Genomic DNA, 19417 nt, shown 5'->3' on the forward strand with positions numbered 1-19417 from the left:
ACTAATTGTGGCTTTTATTTTTTTATTGCAACTTACTGTAAACTATTAAAAGATGCTGATGAAACCTGGAGTCAAGTACCAAATTATCTGATTATCTCCAGTCTTATGGAACATAGCTTATTACCTGGACCTCTTGACAGGATGCTAGTCTGTCACCAGTTATACTTCTCAGTAAGGCTGTTATCCATTTATAAACTTGGGTGGAGTGTTCACTTACAGCACAGGGTATTCCCAATTAGTCACTCATTTAAGTATTATCAGGCTCAATGTTGCTTAGCTTCTGTGATCTGACAGGAACAGGGGTGTCTATTTTAGTTATATACTAGCAGGCCGCCCAGCATTGCCTGGTCGTAAAATACCCATAAATATTATATTTTAATTAATGCAGTATTCTCATTTATTATAAACAGAAAAACTGTAGGTATTAAACACATTAAATTCCTTTAAAAAAAAAAGAAGAAAAATGGAAAGAAACATGTGCATGCAAGTATTGTTTTTTTCTAAACAGTTTATTTCTTGTAAGTAAAAAAAAAAAAAAATACTCCAGCTGAGATCAAAAGCAAAACCTAAAGATAGTGAGCCAAGAACGATAACCATTATACCAGCATGACACAATTTTTAAAAGATGTTTTCAAACTACTTATTTTCCACATGTCTGAATATCCTATATACCAAATTTCAAGTCTCTAGATTTAAAATTTGTTGAGTATATAGGGTGAGAAGTGTCCTCACACACTCACTTTTATACATATATATATATATATATATATATATATTTAATCTGTACGTGTGTGTGTGTGTGTTATGGCTTTCTCAAGTTAACTACTCAAGACAAACATTTTAAATTTCATTCATAATTTTTTTGTAAACAAAAGACAAAGCTTTCCCATATTTTCATATAGATAGATAAATAACATTTTCTTAATTTTGGCAAATTTATTTATCAAATAAGACCAAAGAAATTAAAAGAAAGAGGAAATCCATTTGACTGAGCGATTGTATGTACGTGTTGTGGGGAGGGGGGGGGTGTCTTTTAAAAGCAATAAAAAAAAAATTTAGTATTGCTGGAAGAAGAGAATTGAGAAGGCTCTAAATTTTCTTTTAATTCTTAAGAGAATTACCTTCACACAGAAAGAGACCTTCAATCATCTGTCTGTCTCTCTCTCTCTCTCTGAACTCTATTGCCTGATTTGTATATGTTTCTAGCTAGCTAAGACTATTAGTTTCATTTAAATCATCTCTGTTTAGCATATTTTAAGAAAGGTTTTCATAATTTATTTTTTTCTTTATTAAATTATTTTAATTACTGTTAATATTGACAAAACTATTGCAGATATATAGGAAAATACCACAATAAAATTACAAATTAATACCAAACGTTAATTTATTATAACTTGTTTAAAAAATGGTTATGCACACACACACACATATATATATATATATATATATATATATATATATACATACTATATTTCAAATTATGTTGTATTATTTAAACAGCAGTAACATGCTTTGATGATATAGAGTTTATAAATGAAAAAAAAAATCACACTTATTCATTTGTTATTATTTCTAGTTATGTTGTTTATAGTATTGACAGTTACATTAAAGCATCTTTTTTCTGTTTCTGACTTTTTGAGATGAGGATTGGTTATTCATATTATTTGAATTCTTCAAACTACTGTTTTCATCTTGAGTGTCATTTTCTCAATATTTCAGTCATGTAATCTCTGATTTTTTTTCTCAAAAAATTTGTCGAAGCCAAGAATGTTTCTGTCGCACTCTGGAATTTGGATGGAATTTCAAACAGAACTTTTTATTTACTTCTCAAGGGTAGCATGCTCTTATTCCGTTAACCATAACTAACCTGTGACACAGTGGTTAGAGTACTTGGAAAAAAATTAATTGTAAAAGTGATGTTCTCCTGAAAGTTCAATTCTCAAGGTGGGCGACCGAAAAATACCATTGCAAATTATTTAGAACCTCTGTCCAGTTATGGTTGACTGAACAAGAGCATGCCACCCACGTAGAGTAAATGAAGGGTTCCGTTCAAAATTCCATTCAAATTTCCAAGTTTGATAGAAACATTCCTGTGTTTGGCAAGATAGACCTGAAGGTCAGAGATTACATCAACTGAAACATTGTGAAAATGACATTTTTTTCTTTTTTTTTTCTTTTTTTATAGAAAATAGAGCAACTTCATATTATTTCTAATATACTAAACATGTCTACACAGCATATGTACTAGTCCTAACAAATTAGCATATTGATTTTACAAAAGGCATCTCATTAATTCACTATTCATTATTAGTGTTTTCTATGTTTCTCAATGTATAAACATAAACTGAAGATTACTATATATATATATATATAGTAGATAAATTAGTTTTTCACGTTTGAAAGAAATTTTTAGTTCCACCCTATTCTTACCCTGATTAACAGTTACCAATAATTGAAGCATTATATGTGCATTCTGCGGGTGTTATAATAATGGGATTTTATTCACCTACGCGCAAGAGTGAAGTTGGGGGTGGCTGTTCGGTCCATTTCCTTGGTTCTCTTTTGCTTGTGATGAGGATGCTACAAAAGGTATTGAAATTAACCGTCTCTGGGGATCAGTTTTGTCTGGAAGTAACTACAACTGCTTAGAGTATGGGGACAGATTTACCTGTTGGTCCTTGTTGACAATGTTACATTTTTTTATTTTTATTTTTTTTTTTATTGTTGTTTCTGGTTTTTATTACACATGCATGCTTATTGTATTTGTTATGCACAGTCTGTATGATGGCATTTTGGGATTTTTTTTTTATTCTTGTTTATTTTTTATTTTGTATTGTGGAAATTCTGTCATCCATTAAATATTTTGCTCCCTTTTGTATTAGAGACTATTATTTAGTAGTAGTAGATATATCCCAACCACATATGTATGTATTGAGTAAGGGGTGCCAAATGGCAATAAATCCTGCGACTTCAGTTCCTTCTGAGATTGACTCCTTATGTGTCTCGTGTTGCTCAAGTTATTTGCCCTTGTTTCTTGTCAACAAAAACAGGAAATTTAATAGGACACGATTCTCTCCCCTTCCACATGCTTACTCCTTCACTTAGTGTACAGTTGTTTGATTAGTCTCCCTCCCCCTCTGATTTTTTTTTTTTTTTTACTTTATTTTTAATAAGCATAGAAAACAACACTTCAAGTATACTTTTGGAGCTTTTCCCTGAAGAGATCTACTGAAGCCTTGAACACAAATATTTAGAAATAAAAAACGTGAATTGTAATGAGTAAACTTAATTGAAATGAACACTATGAGCTATTAAAGGTAACTATTGCATAAACATTATATTTATATATACTAGAAAAAGTACCTGTTGTTGACTGGGTTCAAAAACAGCTTACAGAAAATGGACTCTGATTTATGAAAGTGTGATAGGTTATGAAAAGGAAGGGTTGTAAAGAGATAGCTTCGAATTTGGGGGTATCAAAACCAAAGCAAAATATGATGAAAGTAAAAATAAAATAGATAAACCCCATAATTTATTATACCATACCTGTTCACACTGAAACACTTATCACAATATTCTGTGGATCTATATTAAAAAACCTTGTTAAACTTTGTGACGTATTTCCATTCTATGAAGGTTAGGCGTGAACGAACACCCCATAATTTTATACCATAATTCTTCAAACTGAAACATAATTCTCAAAGTATATCTACACAGATAGATATGAAAAGTCTTTATTAAAGTTTGTGCCTATTTCCATTCTATGGAGGCCAGGCGTGAATGCAGACCCCACAATTTTATTATACCATCCCTATTTAAGTTAAAACATACTTATCAAAGTATTATGTACATCTATATAAAAAAAACACTTGTAAACGTTTTCTTTTAAATTTTTTATTTCCATACTTTGTGGATCAGGCGCGTATGCAGACCCCACAATTTTAATGAATCATCATTATGCCAGATTAAACATACCCATTCCTGTGTCTCGATACATTTATCATTATATGTGATCAGTTTTCTATAATAGTCAACCATATAGGAGCCTATTCGTGACCAGACACACACAGACGTTAAGCTTTATATTATACTAGCAGAAGTACCCGTCGTTGACTGGGTTCAAAAACAGCTTACAGAAAATGGATGAAAGTATGATAGATTATGAAAAGGAGGGGGTTGTAAAGTGATAGGTTCTGATACTCAAAAATTTTGCCCAAGCAAAATATGATGAAAGTAAAGATAATTTTTGCGAAAATATAGTTTTTATATCAACTTTGTTTTCACTCGTAGCCAAGAGTGACGAACAAAATGTTTCCTTACAAAGAGAAAATGTTATATATATAATAATAATATAAATATACAAGAAATAAATGTTACCGTAGTCAATAAAAGTTATTTTATGGTAGAAAAGTTCATTAGTTTGTATTTTTAAGTAGTTTGTAAAAGAAAATTCTTTTTTTTTGTTTGTTTAATTTACGAACCGGTTTTAAAAAAAAAAGTCAAAATGGCAGCGACTTTGAAATGGAGAGCCCCGTTTTCAGTTTTAAGGAGGGGCACCTGAGCATTCTGTGTTAACAATTTAAGAGAGTTCCGTCAACATAAGGAATATTTATAAACATATTTTAATGTTTTCCATTATTTTGTGCTTGAGGAATATTCGATTATGGCATGTGTAGTTTATATAAAACTTCATTTAAGTAGTTATCGCCTCAAATTTCGTTTTAATTTCGGTTCGCTGAAATTATTTCAAGTAAAGAGCATTAAAAACTATTTCAAAACAAAAAAAACATGGACTGAACTTTTATTGACTATGGTAACATTTATTTCTTGTATATTTATTTTTTGGGGTAGCCGCTTGTTGGCTTTTCTGCTAAACACTCTTACTAAATAATATCGACAAAATATTGAAAAATAAAGAAACAAAAACAGTTTTGAAAAATAATGAAGCTTTGCTTACTTTAGTAAAATAATCTGAAACTGCAAAATGGGATATTAAAAAAGTAAACACGTAATTACTTTAGTTTTTTTAAAGCAAAGAATCGATATGAATAAGAAGAAAATGGCGCCCTTTTCAAGCAGAACAGCTTCGTTTCAGTTTTACAGTATTGAACGGTGTAGTATTGCGCCGTCGGATTCAGGGTTGTACTATTGTCATGTAAAGAACACGCAGAAAGGGTTGTAATCAACTGGATTCCTTCTAGTGCACTGACAAAAAAAAGCTTGAACAGATATATAAATAAAAATGAAAAGGTTATGTAAATGTTTTTAAAAAGACACGTAATCACGTGAGCAGGATGTTTTCCTTCTTTTGACATGATAACAAGTAACGTTCTTATTTTTTTTTATTATTTATCTATTTTCGAAAGAGTGCCACATGCAAGTGGAGAAGGAAAAAAACAGTTATGCAAAATTTGTGTTGAGAATTGTCTAAAGTTCCGACTTTTTTTTGGGGGGGGGGCTTTCACTTTAATAAGAACGTTAATTTATGAGATGAATTTATTCGACACAATATGATTCAACTCAAAAAAAATAAATAAAATCTAACGTGAATTAACATTAAAGTTAAGGTGTTATTATGGACCCTCACCCCTTTTAAAAAATCTTGTTAAACTTTGTGACATATTTACATTCTATGGAGGTCAGGCGCGAACGAACACCCAATAATTTTATTATACCATATTTCTTCAAACTGAAACATAATTATCAAAGTATACTTACGCAAATAGATGTGAAAAGTCTTTGTTAAAATTTGTGCCATATTTCCATGGAGTACAGGCGTGAACGCAGACCCCACAATTTTATTATACCATCCCTATTTAAGTTGAAACATACTTATCAAAGTATTATGTACATATATATCAAAACCCCTTATAAACGTTTTTTTTTTTTTTTTTCATTTTTTATTTCCATACTTCGGGGGCTAGGTGCGAACGCAGACCCCACAATTTTTATAGACCACCGTTCTGCCAGATTAAACATACCCATTCCTTATCCTCGATACATCTATCATATGTAATCAGTTTTTTAAAATAGTCAACCATATAGGAGCCTATTCGTGACCAGACACACACACAGACGTTCAGCTTTATATATATATATATATATATATATATATATATATAAAGTTTAATGATTAAAGTTAAATTCCTCTGATGATATAAGCCATTATAGAAAATCCATGGATTAAGGAAATAAATCTAATTTCTCTCCATATATTCCTTGTTTCAATCAATAAATTCTTAACTTAAATATATTTGTATATATTTTAATCTCCAGAATTTAACTTAAATCATTAAACTTATATATTGCTCTATTTTTATATATTGAGCTTTACCTTTTTGGCTAGGATCATCCTGAAAGTATTACCTCAATGTAATATCTGACAGGAAAATTCGCTTGATCTCTAATCTGTGACCTATCTCATTTATATATACAGGGTGTTTCAAAAGTCTTGGGAACATAACGATTTTTAATAACTCAAAAACTATTAGGAGTTGAAAAATGAAATTGGTACTGTTGGACAGGTTAAAGTTTCAGGTTTTGTGGGGAATCTTCAAAGTTGCTCAATATGAGCACCATTCGTCACACGGCAGGCATCTAGTCGATAGTCCATTTCCTGCCAAATGCGTTCCAGCATCTTGACGTCAATGGTTCCCACAACTGCCGTTACTCGAGCCTTTAGTTCGTCAATATCTCTTGGAAGGGGCGGCACATAGACTTGTTGCTTGACAAAGCCCCAAAGGAAAAAGTCACACGGGGTAAGATCTGGAGACCTAGGAGGTCAGGGCATGAGAACGTCATCACCTCGACCAGATCTCCCAATCCATCTACCAGGCAGCCTTGTGTTAAGAAACTGCCTTACTCTAAGACTCCAGTGTGGTGGTGCACCATCTTGTTGAAAAATTAAGTCATCAGATTCTGCTTCTTCCAACTGAGCCATTAACCAGTCTTCCAGCATGTTGAGATAGGATTCACCAGTGATAGTTGCCTCTTCAAAGAAGAACAGTCCATAGACACCTTTCTTGGAAATTGCACAAAACACGTTCACTTTTGGTGAATCTCGCTCGTGCTCAAGAAGTTCATGAGGATTCTCAGTACCCCATATGCGAGTGTTATGCTTGTTAACTTTGCCATTCAGATGGAAGATCGCCTCATCGCTAAAAACAAGCCGGTCATCAAAGCCGTTATCTTCCAACTTCTCTTGCAATGCAAAGGTCACGGCAAAGTGGCTTATCAGTGTCCTTCAACTTTTGGACCAACTTAAGCTTGTAAGGTACCATTTGCAGTCGTTTCCTTAAGACACGCCAGACAGTTGCTGGAGCAAGCTGAAGTTCCCTGCTGGCTTTTCTCACTGATTTACGGGAGCTCCGCTGAAAGGCTGTCCGAACTTGCTCAACTGCATCTTCTGAAGTTGAAGGGCGACCTGTTCGCTTACTTGGGCACAAACACCCATCTTTCAAAAATTTGGCATGCCATCTGACAATGGATTTCCTTTCAGGGGCTTCTTTTTTAAATTTCCTGCGAAATGCACGCTGAACACATGCCCACGAGTCAGTCTTTGCAAATCGGAGGACGCAAAATGCCTTGTCTTGTTTAGAGAACCCCATTACTGCACCTGGAAAGATAAGACGAAAATCATTAGTATGACCAAAAACTTGATTAAGCAAGCTTTAAAATAGTACCAGTTTCATTTTTCTACCTGGAATAGTTCATGAGATATACGCATTTGTAATGTTCCCAAGACTTTTGAAACACCCTGTATATATATATAATGAGAGAGAGAGATGAAAACGTTCATCAACATTTCGTCTTTAACGCAAAACTTCCTCAGGATGATTGATTTTAAGAAATAAAATATTAGTACAATATTTGAAACTCTATTTTCAAATATTGTACTGGTATTTTATTTCTTCTGAGGAAGTCTTAAAATAAAGACGAAACATTGATAAACATATAATTTTGGTTTGTTCCTTTTTCCTCTCTCTCTATCATGGAATATTATTTTAATAATTTTCATATTTGGTTTAGGGTTGGGGACGGCATACTTAAATGTTTATAGGCACATCATCTGATCAGTCAATTCACCAATGAACGTTCACTATACTACAGTACCTGAAGATAACCCATGGGGGTTGAAAACAATAGTATGCTTGGCGAATTTCTCTATTCCCTTGCTGAAAACACAAAGTTAGCCTGCCATATTGAAAAAATGAACAAGAAAAAAAAAAATATATATATATATTGAGCTTAGCACTGATATTCAACCATACATGTATCTCTCTCTATCTCTCTCTCTCTCTCTCTCTCTCTCTATATATATATATATATATATATATATATATATATATATATATATATATGAGAGAGAGAGAAAGAAAGAGACATGACTTTGTAATGTTTTTAGTTTTAATGAAAAATATTTTTTTATTACAAGGCATTTAAAAGATTTTTATGAAAACTTAAAATATTCAAAGTAAAGACTAACTTTTTTTTTTTTATATAGTTTCAAAATTGAACTGGAATTATGTAAGAATTAATCAAGACACTTTTCCTTGGTAAGATTTCTGCTAAAAAGAAAGTGAAAGTAAAAAAGAGTTGTTTTTTTTTTTAAACATAACCTATATAAGAAAGCAACACCCAAACACTATTTTTTTTTCTTTTTACAAGGTAGTTACCACTTATCAAGGCCGGAAGGCTACTCGAGAATAAAGGTTAATGAATATAAGGTGGTAGTGTAGTAATCGTTTCAAAGCCAGTTTTGAACATTATCAAGGGAGTTTAAGTAGTTATTTGCACATTTGCATAACTGGTTAGCCATTTCATAATAAATTATTTAGTATTCTACATTTGTAATTTTATTAGCCAATTTCCCTATACACATGCAATAGTTTTGTCGATTTAAGTAATATAATGAAAAATGAATATAAATTACCAAAACATTTAACTTATTTTCATTAAGTAGCAAGGGAGGTAATTTAAATGGAATATTTATATAATTATATCTATAAAGAGTATGCAGAGCTACAAATAGCGGTCAGATTGCCAGTAGTTGTGTGTGTGTGTGATCCACAAGCATCTGTATCACAGCTCATCAGTGTAGCTAGATGATTCAATGTTTCAAGCTGAGATTCGAAACACAACCGCTCTGCCAACAGTTGGGACCTCTTACGCCTATGTTATCACCCTCCCTATAAAGTAAGAAAAATTGTATTGCTTATATAGGGTTACATTTACATGATCAACTACTGAGAATGCTTAATTCTTTTACAAAGAACTATGCCTTGTTCTAAGTGCCAGCCATTTATCTTACCAAAGAGCTCGACCCACATGTGGGGAATGTGAGAAAAATATATATTTGATTATTTCTGAGATGAGATATTCTTATTTAACTCATCTAAATTGGCTTCTGCCATTAAGTGTTCCATATCTTTTAAATATTTTGTATCTGTTAATTTTCTTAAAATTCCTTCACTAAGGATCGAAATCATTATAAAGGTTACACGCGAGTCTGATTTTCAAGAGAGTCGGAGTCAAAATTGTAAAAATGCTACGAGTTGGATTTTTTCTGATATTGATTATTTCTAAGTATTGGAATATTTTTAAACAAGAAATAATATTTTGGAATTCTAGGAATTGGTCTGAATTTTTGGAATCCTAGGAGTCAGAATCAGACCTTATATTTTCTGATAAAGTGTAAAGTTACATATTGACTTTATTACATTATCAAGTCAATAAAGGTTACAGAAAGAGGAATAAGCGAGAAACCTCTTTAGGCCATAGCATTTCAAAGGTAAATGCTTTTTGTTAGTTTTTTTTAAGTTTTGTTTTTTTAGAATCGGTGAGCTTTAAATTAAAATATTAAATTAAAATAATCTAATGGGGTTAAATCGCATGAACCAGGAGGCCAGTTGACAGGTCCATTCTGTGAACTTATTCATTCACCAAATGTTTCTCTCAATAAATTAATCATATTACATGCTGTATGGCATGTGATTCTGTCCTGCTGAAACATGAATTGCCAAACTAAGCTGAACTTAAAATAAACGATAGTTTCCAAATCTGCAATTAAAAATAGTTGTCAATTTAAAGTTTGCCACCTTAAAAAAAAAAAACACCTTGCATATATATAGTTGTCTGAAAATATACTTAGGCAAGTAAATTACACAAAATTTTTATTGTTTTATTCTCTGGAGAAATTCATACGATTAATACATAACTCTATTTATAGATTAAGCACTAAAATAAATGGACAAAATAAAAATATATACACAATATATTTTTTTTGTGATATACTCTCTGGGTGTGTTCGTCAATCCCGGCTCACAGGACAATAGGTGCAACCCAACAGGGCTACACTCTTAATTGTCTAGTAGTGCACCCTTCAAAATGTAACCAGATGCTTACTGGTTATTGGAGACTACCGCTCTGATAATCTGAGCATGCAAAATATGTACAACCCTAAGTCTATGTGGCAATACTTATCTTCACCTGGCTGTTCGACGTCAGATGCTACGATTGAGCTCATCCTTCGTAGGTGCTCTGATGAATGGCTGGTATGCTGCTTTTCTCAGCTGCAACTTGACTGATTGTGGCGTCGGTGCTGTAATAAACCATGTTTCAAGTCAACAATTCAAAAATAATTTATGAACAAAAATAATTATTTGAAAGATCTTCACGGTAAACTTTGTACAAGGAAAGCTAAGTTCTTTGGGTTCTCAACGGCTTTGCGATGCAGGTTGTTACAACTTGGGGTTGTTAGACAATTTCCTAGCTAGGAACAAGAGCCTTTCAACTTGGCTCTTAATGGGGCTTTCTGCCCTAGGGCAAGGGATGCGTCGTTTTCGATGCCAGCCAACCAAATTCCTTGTTTCTCAGAACACAATGGTTTTTATCAAACGCCAATTCCAACCACCCATCTCTTGAGATCATTCTGTTTTCCTCTCTATACTTTACTTTTCCCTTTCTCTATCCCATTATTTTATATTCTTTTTCTTTTCTTGTGAATCTCTTTATCTTAACCATATCTCGCTTTGTCTTTTTCCTTTTACTTTCTTTCTCTCCAACTCAAATTATTTTTCTCTTAAAGAAACTGTATTATCAGTTTATGCTCTCCCATCTTCGAGTTTTATAACTCAAATTATTTTTCTCTTAAAGAAGATGGGAGAGCATAAACTGATAATACAGTTGTATTATCAGTTTATGCTCTCCCATCTTCGAGTTTTATAACAGGTGGGCCAATGACAATATTTTCTAGATAATGGAGCAGACCTCTCATCATCATGTCAACTTCACTCTTATTTTCTGTCCACCATATTGACAATAAAAACACATTCCGGACTTTGGAGAAAAAGATAAATTTCTGAAACCCCCATGTCAAACACTCCACCAGAAAAACCAATCTCTTCCCTCATCTCTGTTGTTTTAAAGAAATCCCATTATCAAATTACCAAAGCAAACCGATATTGTTTCTGCACTTATCAACTCAAAGCTGCCTAAACCTTCCTGATGGACTAAATTTTATGGACTTCTGTTTTTCTTGACCAAGTGTCAGCATGAACTATCTTAACTGTACATCCTCACTTATCTTTACCTATCTGAGCAAGGTTCTTGGCGTCGCCCTGGACCTTGCTACATTTTAAATATACAGTATATAAAACAATATTTTATATATATATATATACTAGCAAAGTCCTAACCATAACCTTTGACCTTGAAAAATAGTGTGCACCATCCCTAGGTCGGAGACCATCATGTCAGGTTTGATCATGATCAGTCCAGTAGTGTGGGCTGTAGGAGAGTATATATACATAGGCTATGACTTTGACCGTTACCTTGGTTAGTGGGGTGCACCATCTCTAGGTGGGGGACCACCATCATGCCAGGTTTGGTCATGATTGGCTCAGTGGTGTGGGCTGTAGTAGACACACGCATATACATGAACAAATGCTATTACTTCATATATATATATATATATATATATATATATATATATATTTGTGTATAACATTTCATATATATAGAATTTTAGACACAAGGTCAGGTGTGGGTTTTATGAAAATGTTTCTGTAGAACAAATTAAATTCAAACTTATCATATTCAGGTGATTAAATTCAATTCAATTCAAATCCAGTTCATTCAAATAACGATTTATATTTGCCACATGCTTACAAAATCTGTTGATTATAAGTGAATGGATATTATAGTATTTTTATATATATATATATATATATATATATTATAACAAGGTGGAGATCACACTGAATGTGATAATATATAGCTTGTAAGCATATCTTTTGTAGTTTCTGAATTTTATCTTTACGGACACACATGCAAAAAGTGCAATTTCCTTTCATAAAATGCATAACTAATTGGCCTTCATTTTGAAACATTTAATTTAATTTTAATTATTGTATAATCTGGGATGAGTTAGTCTCTACACCTTTCTTTCCCTTACTGATGTCAATGATTTGCATGGTACAAATTAGTTTTGTTTCACATCTTGTTAAAATGATACCATATCCTTGATTATGATCAACTATTTTTTATTAAAATGAATCATGTCTAGTTACTTGTATCATTTTGGTTTGTTCTCAGCAAAAAGTTTGATCTTTTTATTTCATTTTCTTTTAAAATATATTATTTATTAAAGGAAAAAGACTGTTGTACTTTTTTTAAAAATCATTTTCAGATAAAAATGATTTTTAAACTATGAGTCCAAGGGAAGTAACTCGTATATTTACTTTCCTTTCTATATAAAACAAATTCTTTTTGGAATGGAAAACTTTGTTGGTAAAACTAGCTATTTAGGAATATACTTTCACTAATACCTTTTAGTAACGGTATAGATCCACATATTCAACCCTCACCAGCTATGGATTAAATAGTGGGGTGGACTAAAATCTCAAACCTTAGTTCTACAAATAATCTAGGAGGAAACTTCCAAAATAACAGCAATCTTTCTCCACTTATTCCAACACCGTTTCCAGCCATCTTGGAATTTTGCTAATGAATTACAGCAATACACATTCATGAGAAATACTGTTGGGAATAAAGCAACACTCGTTTCATTATAAATTCTTTGCACAGACACGTTTTACAAAGGGTATCCATCGTTTCAAGATAGAAGACCAAAAATTAAAAAATGTTTCTTAATTTTTTAGATTCTTTGGACTACTGTTATCATTTTGAGTGTTATTTTTAACTCCTTATTTAAACAACAAAGGTAACATGCTCTGATTCCGTCAGCCTTGACTGGATAGAAGTCCTAAGTAATTTGTAATTGTATTTTGAGTATTGATCACACTGAGGATTGAACCTTCAAAAGAACCTCAAGAAAAGTGTAATTTTACAACTGAATTGTTATGAAGTATTTTATCCAGTATTTCATGGCTCTTTCTGGACAATTCTAGTATGAATTTTAGCAGCCTGAAACCTATTTTGTTTGTTTTATCTCTATATATCAGTGATATATATATCTCACTGATATATAGTGATAAAACCAGTCCTCACTGGTTTCCTCTGTGGAAAGCAACCATTTTTTTAGTGGCTTGATGAAGACTTGTGATTTTAACCAACCATCTGTCTGAAACATTATCATGTCCAGTATCACAACCTTGTAAATTTGTTTATATTAATAAAAAATATATTGCTCTTCTTTTATTGAACACTCTTAATAACCTTGTTGAATTCATTAGTTATCACTCTTGAATACCTGCAAGCTGGTATATATAAACATATATTAGTGTTGGGACGATTAATCTGAATTGGGAATTTGAAAAATTGGAAGATTCTGGGGTATCGGAATCGGAAAAATTGATGCCTATTTTTTGATGCCTAAATGATTCTTTTGTCATTTTTTTTTCTTTTATTTGATTTTGTATAAAAGAAAAATCTTCTTTGCTGGTAATAATGATAAAATAATAAATATTTATTGATTTTAAAATACTAGTAAAGTTAAAATCGATAAATCACTCTCCACAAGTGTATTTCGACGTTTAGGAAAATATCTGCATATTTAACATGTGTTTTTATGAAAACAGAGGAAAATAACAATCTTATACTTAAATAATTAGAGATATATATAAAGAATCGGAATCTGTAATTCTATCAGAATCAGGAAAATCATTGGAATCGTGGCATCACTAATATATATATATATATATATATATATATATATATATATATATAATTTGAAGAACCCAAATAATACAAATTATTTCCTATTTTGTATTTCTAGACTCTTATTTATGAAATCTTTACTATAATATGAAATTTATTCAACATAGAATTTAATACAACAAGAATCTGCTGGTTGGATCAGCCGTAATTTAAAATGGTGTTGGGCTTAGTTTAACATATCTGCTTTATTAATCTTCTCTTTCTTGACTTTTCTGATTGCATATTTTTTCTGTATTTCTACTTTTTCAGAGACCGAGTGGCAACTGCAACCACCTTAATAGGATTAATACTTGTTTTGATTAGTTTTGTACAAAAAAATTTGGTTTTTGTCCATAATTCTGCCTATCTTAAAAAAATCAAGAAAAATCTGTACAGTGTACATACCTGTGACAAAACGAAAATATCATATTCTAAAAATCACATGAATTGATCAGGTAGTTTTATTTTTTCAAAGAAAAATTTTTTTAAGTGATTAATAGGAATTCGTAGGCATTACAATAAAAATCTTGTTTAGAAATATGTTGAATTACCTTCCTTGTTTTTAGATTTTTTTCAAAATAGCGAAACAATCACATCTCATACCTATAAAATTTGATTTCCTTTAAACATAAAACTACTTGATCAATTTACGTGATTTTTGGAATATGATATTTTCATTTTATCAAAGTATGTACATCATACAGATTTTTTTATTTGTTTTTTTTTTTTTTTAATATGAGGGGAATTCTGGTCAAGAACCAAAGAATCTTTTATCTATATCTATAATTTACTTAAAAAACCTAATTATTGTCAGTTTAAAAAAAATAATTTATAAATCTTTTACTATATAAATTACTAGCTGGGAAAGGGCGGGGCGCTCAACTTTGCCCAGTCGTAAAATATGCTTAAATATGATATTTTAATTTGTCCAGATTTCGTATATATTATTATAGTTGTGATTTCAAAAGTAAAAAAAAAAAGTATTTGGGTGCCATCAGCTAGCATTGAAACTGAAAGCAAAGCTGTTGACGTTACCACTGTACGAACGTGATATGCATATGAACTAATTAGAAATAAACTAAAATGAATGTATAAAATGTATAACGAAGTTTTTAATTTTAACCCCTTTTTTGGACCTCTTTAAAAACTATTTTTATTGGTTAAAGACCCATAAAAGAATGGTCCATAAAAAATTCAATCATTTGAGGCCCCCAAGCGCCGCTCTGCAAGTTTTAGTTTTGGAAGAGATAGTTTTTGAAAATACGGAGACAGACAGACAGACTGGCATATAGCCTTTTATATATTAGATTTTACAAAAAAAATAAAACAGTGGATGCTAGAAAAATGGGAAATTTTAGGTTCTAAATGTATTATCATAGCCGTGTATATGTTCACATTACGGTTATTTATCAACATAATGTGTTGTACAAGATAGGTGTTGAGGTCTCATTCAGGGGAGAAAAGAAAAAAGAAACATGTACAACTGTTCAGTGAGGCTTTCCTTTGTCTGCTTAATTTTTTATTTATTTCTTTATTTCCAGAAGCCAGTGTCACAGTCTGGCTGTCAGATCAATTTCCAAGATATGAGTTGTGATGGATATTACGTATTGTTAGGAATTATTGTAGCTTTTTTTTGGTTTACGTTTCTTTTTTTTTTTCTCTTCCCTGAAGAAGAGATACTACTAAATGAGGGACATCAATGCCTACCATCTTGTAAGACACATTATGTTGATAAATAAGCATAACATAACTGAAAATTATTGAAAATCTTAATATTATTCTTTTATATACTAACTTGTGTCCAGTTTTTCCCACAAACTGCATTGATATAGCCTTCAAACAGCTCCTGTCGTACTATGCACAGTATTTCAAACAATCTACAACATCTTCTCAAAATGAATTTAGTTAGTTTAATGCTATCACTGATCATCAGAAGTTTCAGACTGGGATCAATAAAGCAGATTTTTTTTTTTTTTTTTTTTTTGTGTGTGTGTGTGTGTGTGTGTGTGTGTGTGTGTGTGTGTGTGTGTGTGTGTGTGTGTGTGTGTGTGTGTGTGTGTGTGTGTGTGTGTGTGTGTGTGTGTTAATGAAATGCTCTTCTGTAAAAAGAATTGAGTACTTTTGATTATCAGTACCATAACAAAAAAGTAATAATAAATGAATGGCTTCGTTTATATACAATATAATTTCTCCAAGAACCACAAACAGTTTTGTTTAGCTCAGTTGGTAGAGCACCCAATATCGTCCACTGAGGTTTTGATTTCAAATCTTGCTGATTCTAGCAATATGGAGTTGTAGTTAGAATGCAATGTATGTGGATAAAAATATTACAAATATATTTTTCATGGAAATTACTCCATACCATGCATGAAGACAACTGAATGTAAAGAGCTAATATATTAAACCTAGCCAATGATAAGTATTTGATACATAGATTCTGACTCAGAAAATAGCTATTCTTTCCCCCTTGTCAGGAACATCACACATGGAATGTGAGGACTAAAAGATAAAATAAGCAAACCAGAGTTAAGAGGTTGCCGAAAGTAAACCTAAGATCCATTTTCTACTCTCCTAATATATATATATATATATATGGTTCTTGTTTATACCGGTAAACATGTCTTCATTTCACTTAATCACTTTTCCATTTTTTTAGACATTTTTGGGGTTTTTAATTTGTTTCATTTTACAAAATCTAGATGTACTAATATCCAATACCCTTTCACACATACACCATTATGTGTGTGTGTATATATATATATGACACTTGAATTTTTTGCATTTCCTTATCAATATTAAACACCTGTTCACATTGTAATATATATATATATATATATATATATATATATATATTCCTTTCATATCTCAGAAATTACTGTGGGGACCCCTGCTTGTTGCATTTTCACTGATTTTCCTTGACTTTTGAAAATACAAACCTTGCATTCATCGTTCTACATTTCATTATTTGCAATACATTCATTTCTGTTTTTTTTTTGTTGTTGTTTTTTTTTTTTTTTTTTTTTTTTTTTTTTTTTTTAATATTTTCTCCTAAATAAATTGAAGAACAATAATTATTTGTTGGAATTTTTAACTTTTTATATTTTTTCTTGTCCTCAATCATGTTACATATTGTATCATAAATGGGCCCCTGCTATTTGGGGATTGTAGCATAACTAGGGGTCCATCCATGAAGGTCGTAATCAAGAACTGTATTAGTAGTAAAAGCAAATGAGTTATTTTTAAATATGGATAATAATTAGCATGAGAATGCTTATAACATTTTTCATTAGTGACGTTTTTAGTTTAAAAGTAATAAAATATATTTTTGGGTGCTTCAAGAGTTTCAATTATTACGTTCTAGAAAAGGTTCCAAACGTTATGAAGCATCCCTTTTTTTTTTTTTTTATGAAGCATCCTTTTTTTTTTAATACTAAATATTTGCTGTATATCTAAAAAAAAAAAAAAAAAAAAAAATGAAATTGGATATCGTATCTAAAATCTAGCAGCACAAAAATTAGCTTATAAAACCTATTATGTGTGCTTCCATTTTTTTGTAGACAAGTCTTTTTTAATGTTTTTTTTTCATCAACGTTGTTTTATGTTGTATAATTTTGTCATATTATGAATATAATTTTAATGTCTTGTATATGGATTTCTGTTTTTGTATGAAATAATTTCATTTCAAATTAATTTAAGGAATATTCCATGGACAAAGTCAATTCCCCATTATTATATAAGAATGGTTAAGTAGTATTCGTTCAGTCAGAATACTTAGCAAGAAAAGATTTAAAAGCAAGATTTTTAAATTTGCAGTTTGTCGAAAAAATATTAGTGCATATATATTTATATATATCATTAGTACACATTGCAAAACAAGGAGATATATTTAATTATTACTCGTATTTTATTCATATATTTTTAATGAAATATCAGAAATGTCGGAACTTTTTGGTGAGTTGGAATCGGAAAAATTGGTATCTATTTTCCGGCGCCAAAAACAATTTAAAAAAATTTTTTGTTTAAAACTCAATTTATTATTATTGGTACTAATGATGAATATTTATTTTAAAGTACCAGTAAAACTAAAATCTATAGATTATGCTTCTAAAAGTGTATGTTTACACTTGTGAAAATGTATGCACAAATTATGTGGGCTTTCATGGTAATCAGAAAAAAACAACAACTCTGTAGCTAAATATTTAGGGATTTTAACAGAATCGGAATAAAAAATTTAGAGAAGAATCAGTAATTGTATGGGAATTGGTAAAAATATTGGTATCATCCGATCACTAGTAAATAAACACACTGACTCATTCATTTAAATTTATTATTACAAAATATGAGGTGTCCTTGGGTGAGGAAAGCGGGGATAATAAGGTAATATATATATATATATATATATGATAAAAATTACAATTAAATTTACCAAAATGATCCAAGATGGTAAAATTAAAGTATATTATAAATATTAAAGAATTAATGTTTATAAAGTTATCTCAGCCAGATGTAAACACTCGATAAAACCAAATAGGAGATAGAGCTTATAATACGAGCAAACAGTTAATAAAACATGTTAAAAAACACTTTGAAATGAGTTAAAAACATATTTAATCTGAAAAGGAAACACTAGATAAGTGGACTTATCTAGTATTTCCTTTTCAGATTAAATATGTTTTTAACTCATTTCAAAGTGTTTTTTAACATGTTTTATTAACTGTTTGCTCGTGTATATATATATATATATATATATATATATCAATAATAATAAAATGCACTTAGATATATATAGTACGAGTAAAAGTATTCCATACATTACTGTTTCAGTCATTTATTTGGTATAATATAAAATATATATATATATATATATATATATATATACATATATTAAAACAAGGTTACTTTTTAATACACAAAGAAGGATGACATCCCTTCTCCAAAAACAAAGGTGAAGTAGAAGTTAGCTAAACTTTTGTTTGATAAAAGCCTGAACGTTGGCTTATGTAAATGGGGGCAAAGAATCTGATTGGCAAGCTAGCAATGTGTGTGTGTGTGTATATATATATATATATATATATATATATATATATATATATATATATACACCCACAGTAATATCAATTCCATGCATTAACCTGACACGTTCTTATAATGATGAAAAGCAGAATATTCTGGGTAGATTAATTGCTGTAGTTATTTTCTACTCGCATATAGAGCACTGAAAAATTTATACATAATATATTATATCTTAGAAAATTTTATT

General features: G+C 30.7%; 1 protein-coding gene across 2 annotated transcripts in view; it reads left to right on the top strand.

Annotated features, from left to right (window-relative positions):
* The window catches only part of LOC145286245 (EEIG family member 2-like), a 384201-nt gene that overhangs the window by 335353 nt on the left and 29431 nt on the right, over nucleotides 1-19417 (top strand). The gene's annotated exons all lie outside the window — the stretch shown is intronic.

Source organism: Euprymna scolopes, chromosome 10 (genome assembly GCF_053919585.1).
Source record: "Euprymna scolopes isolate OS-2025 chromosome 10, ASM5391958v1, whole genome shotgun sequence".
Taxonomy (NCBI): domain Eukaryota; kingdom Metazoa; phylum Mollusca; class Cephalopoda; order Sepiida; family Sepiolidae; genus Euprymna; species Euprymna scolopes.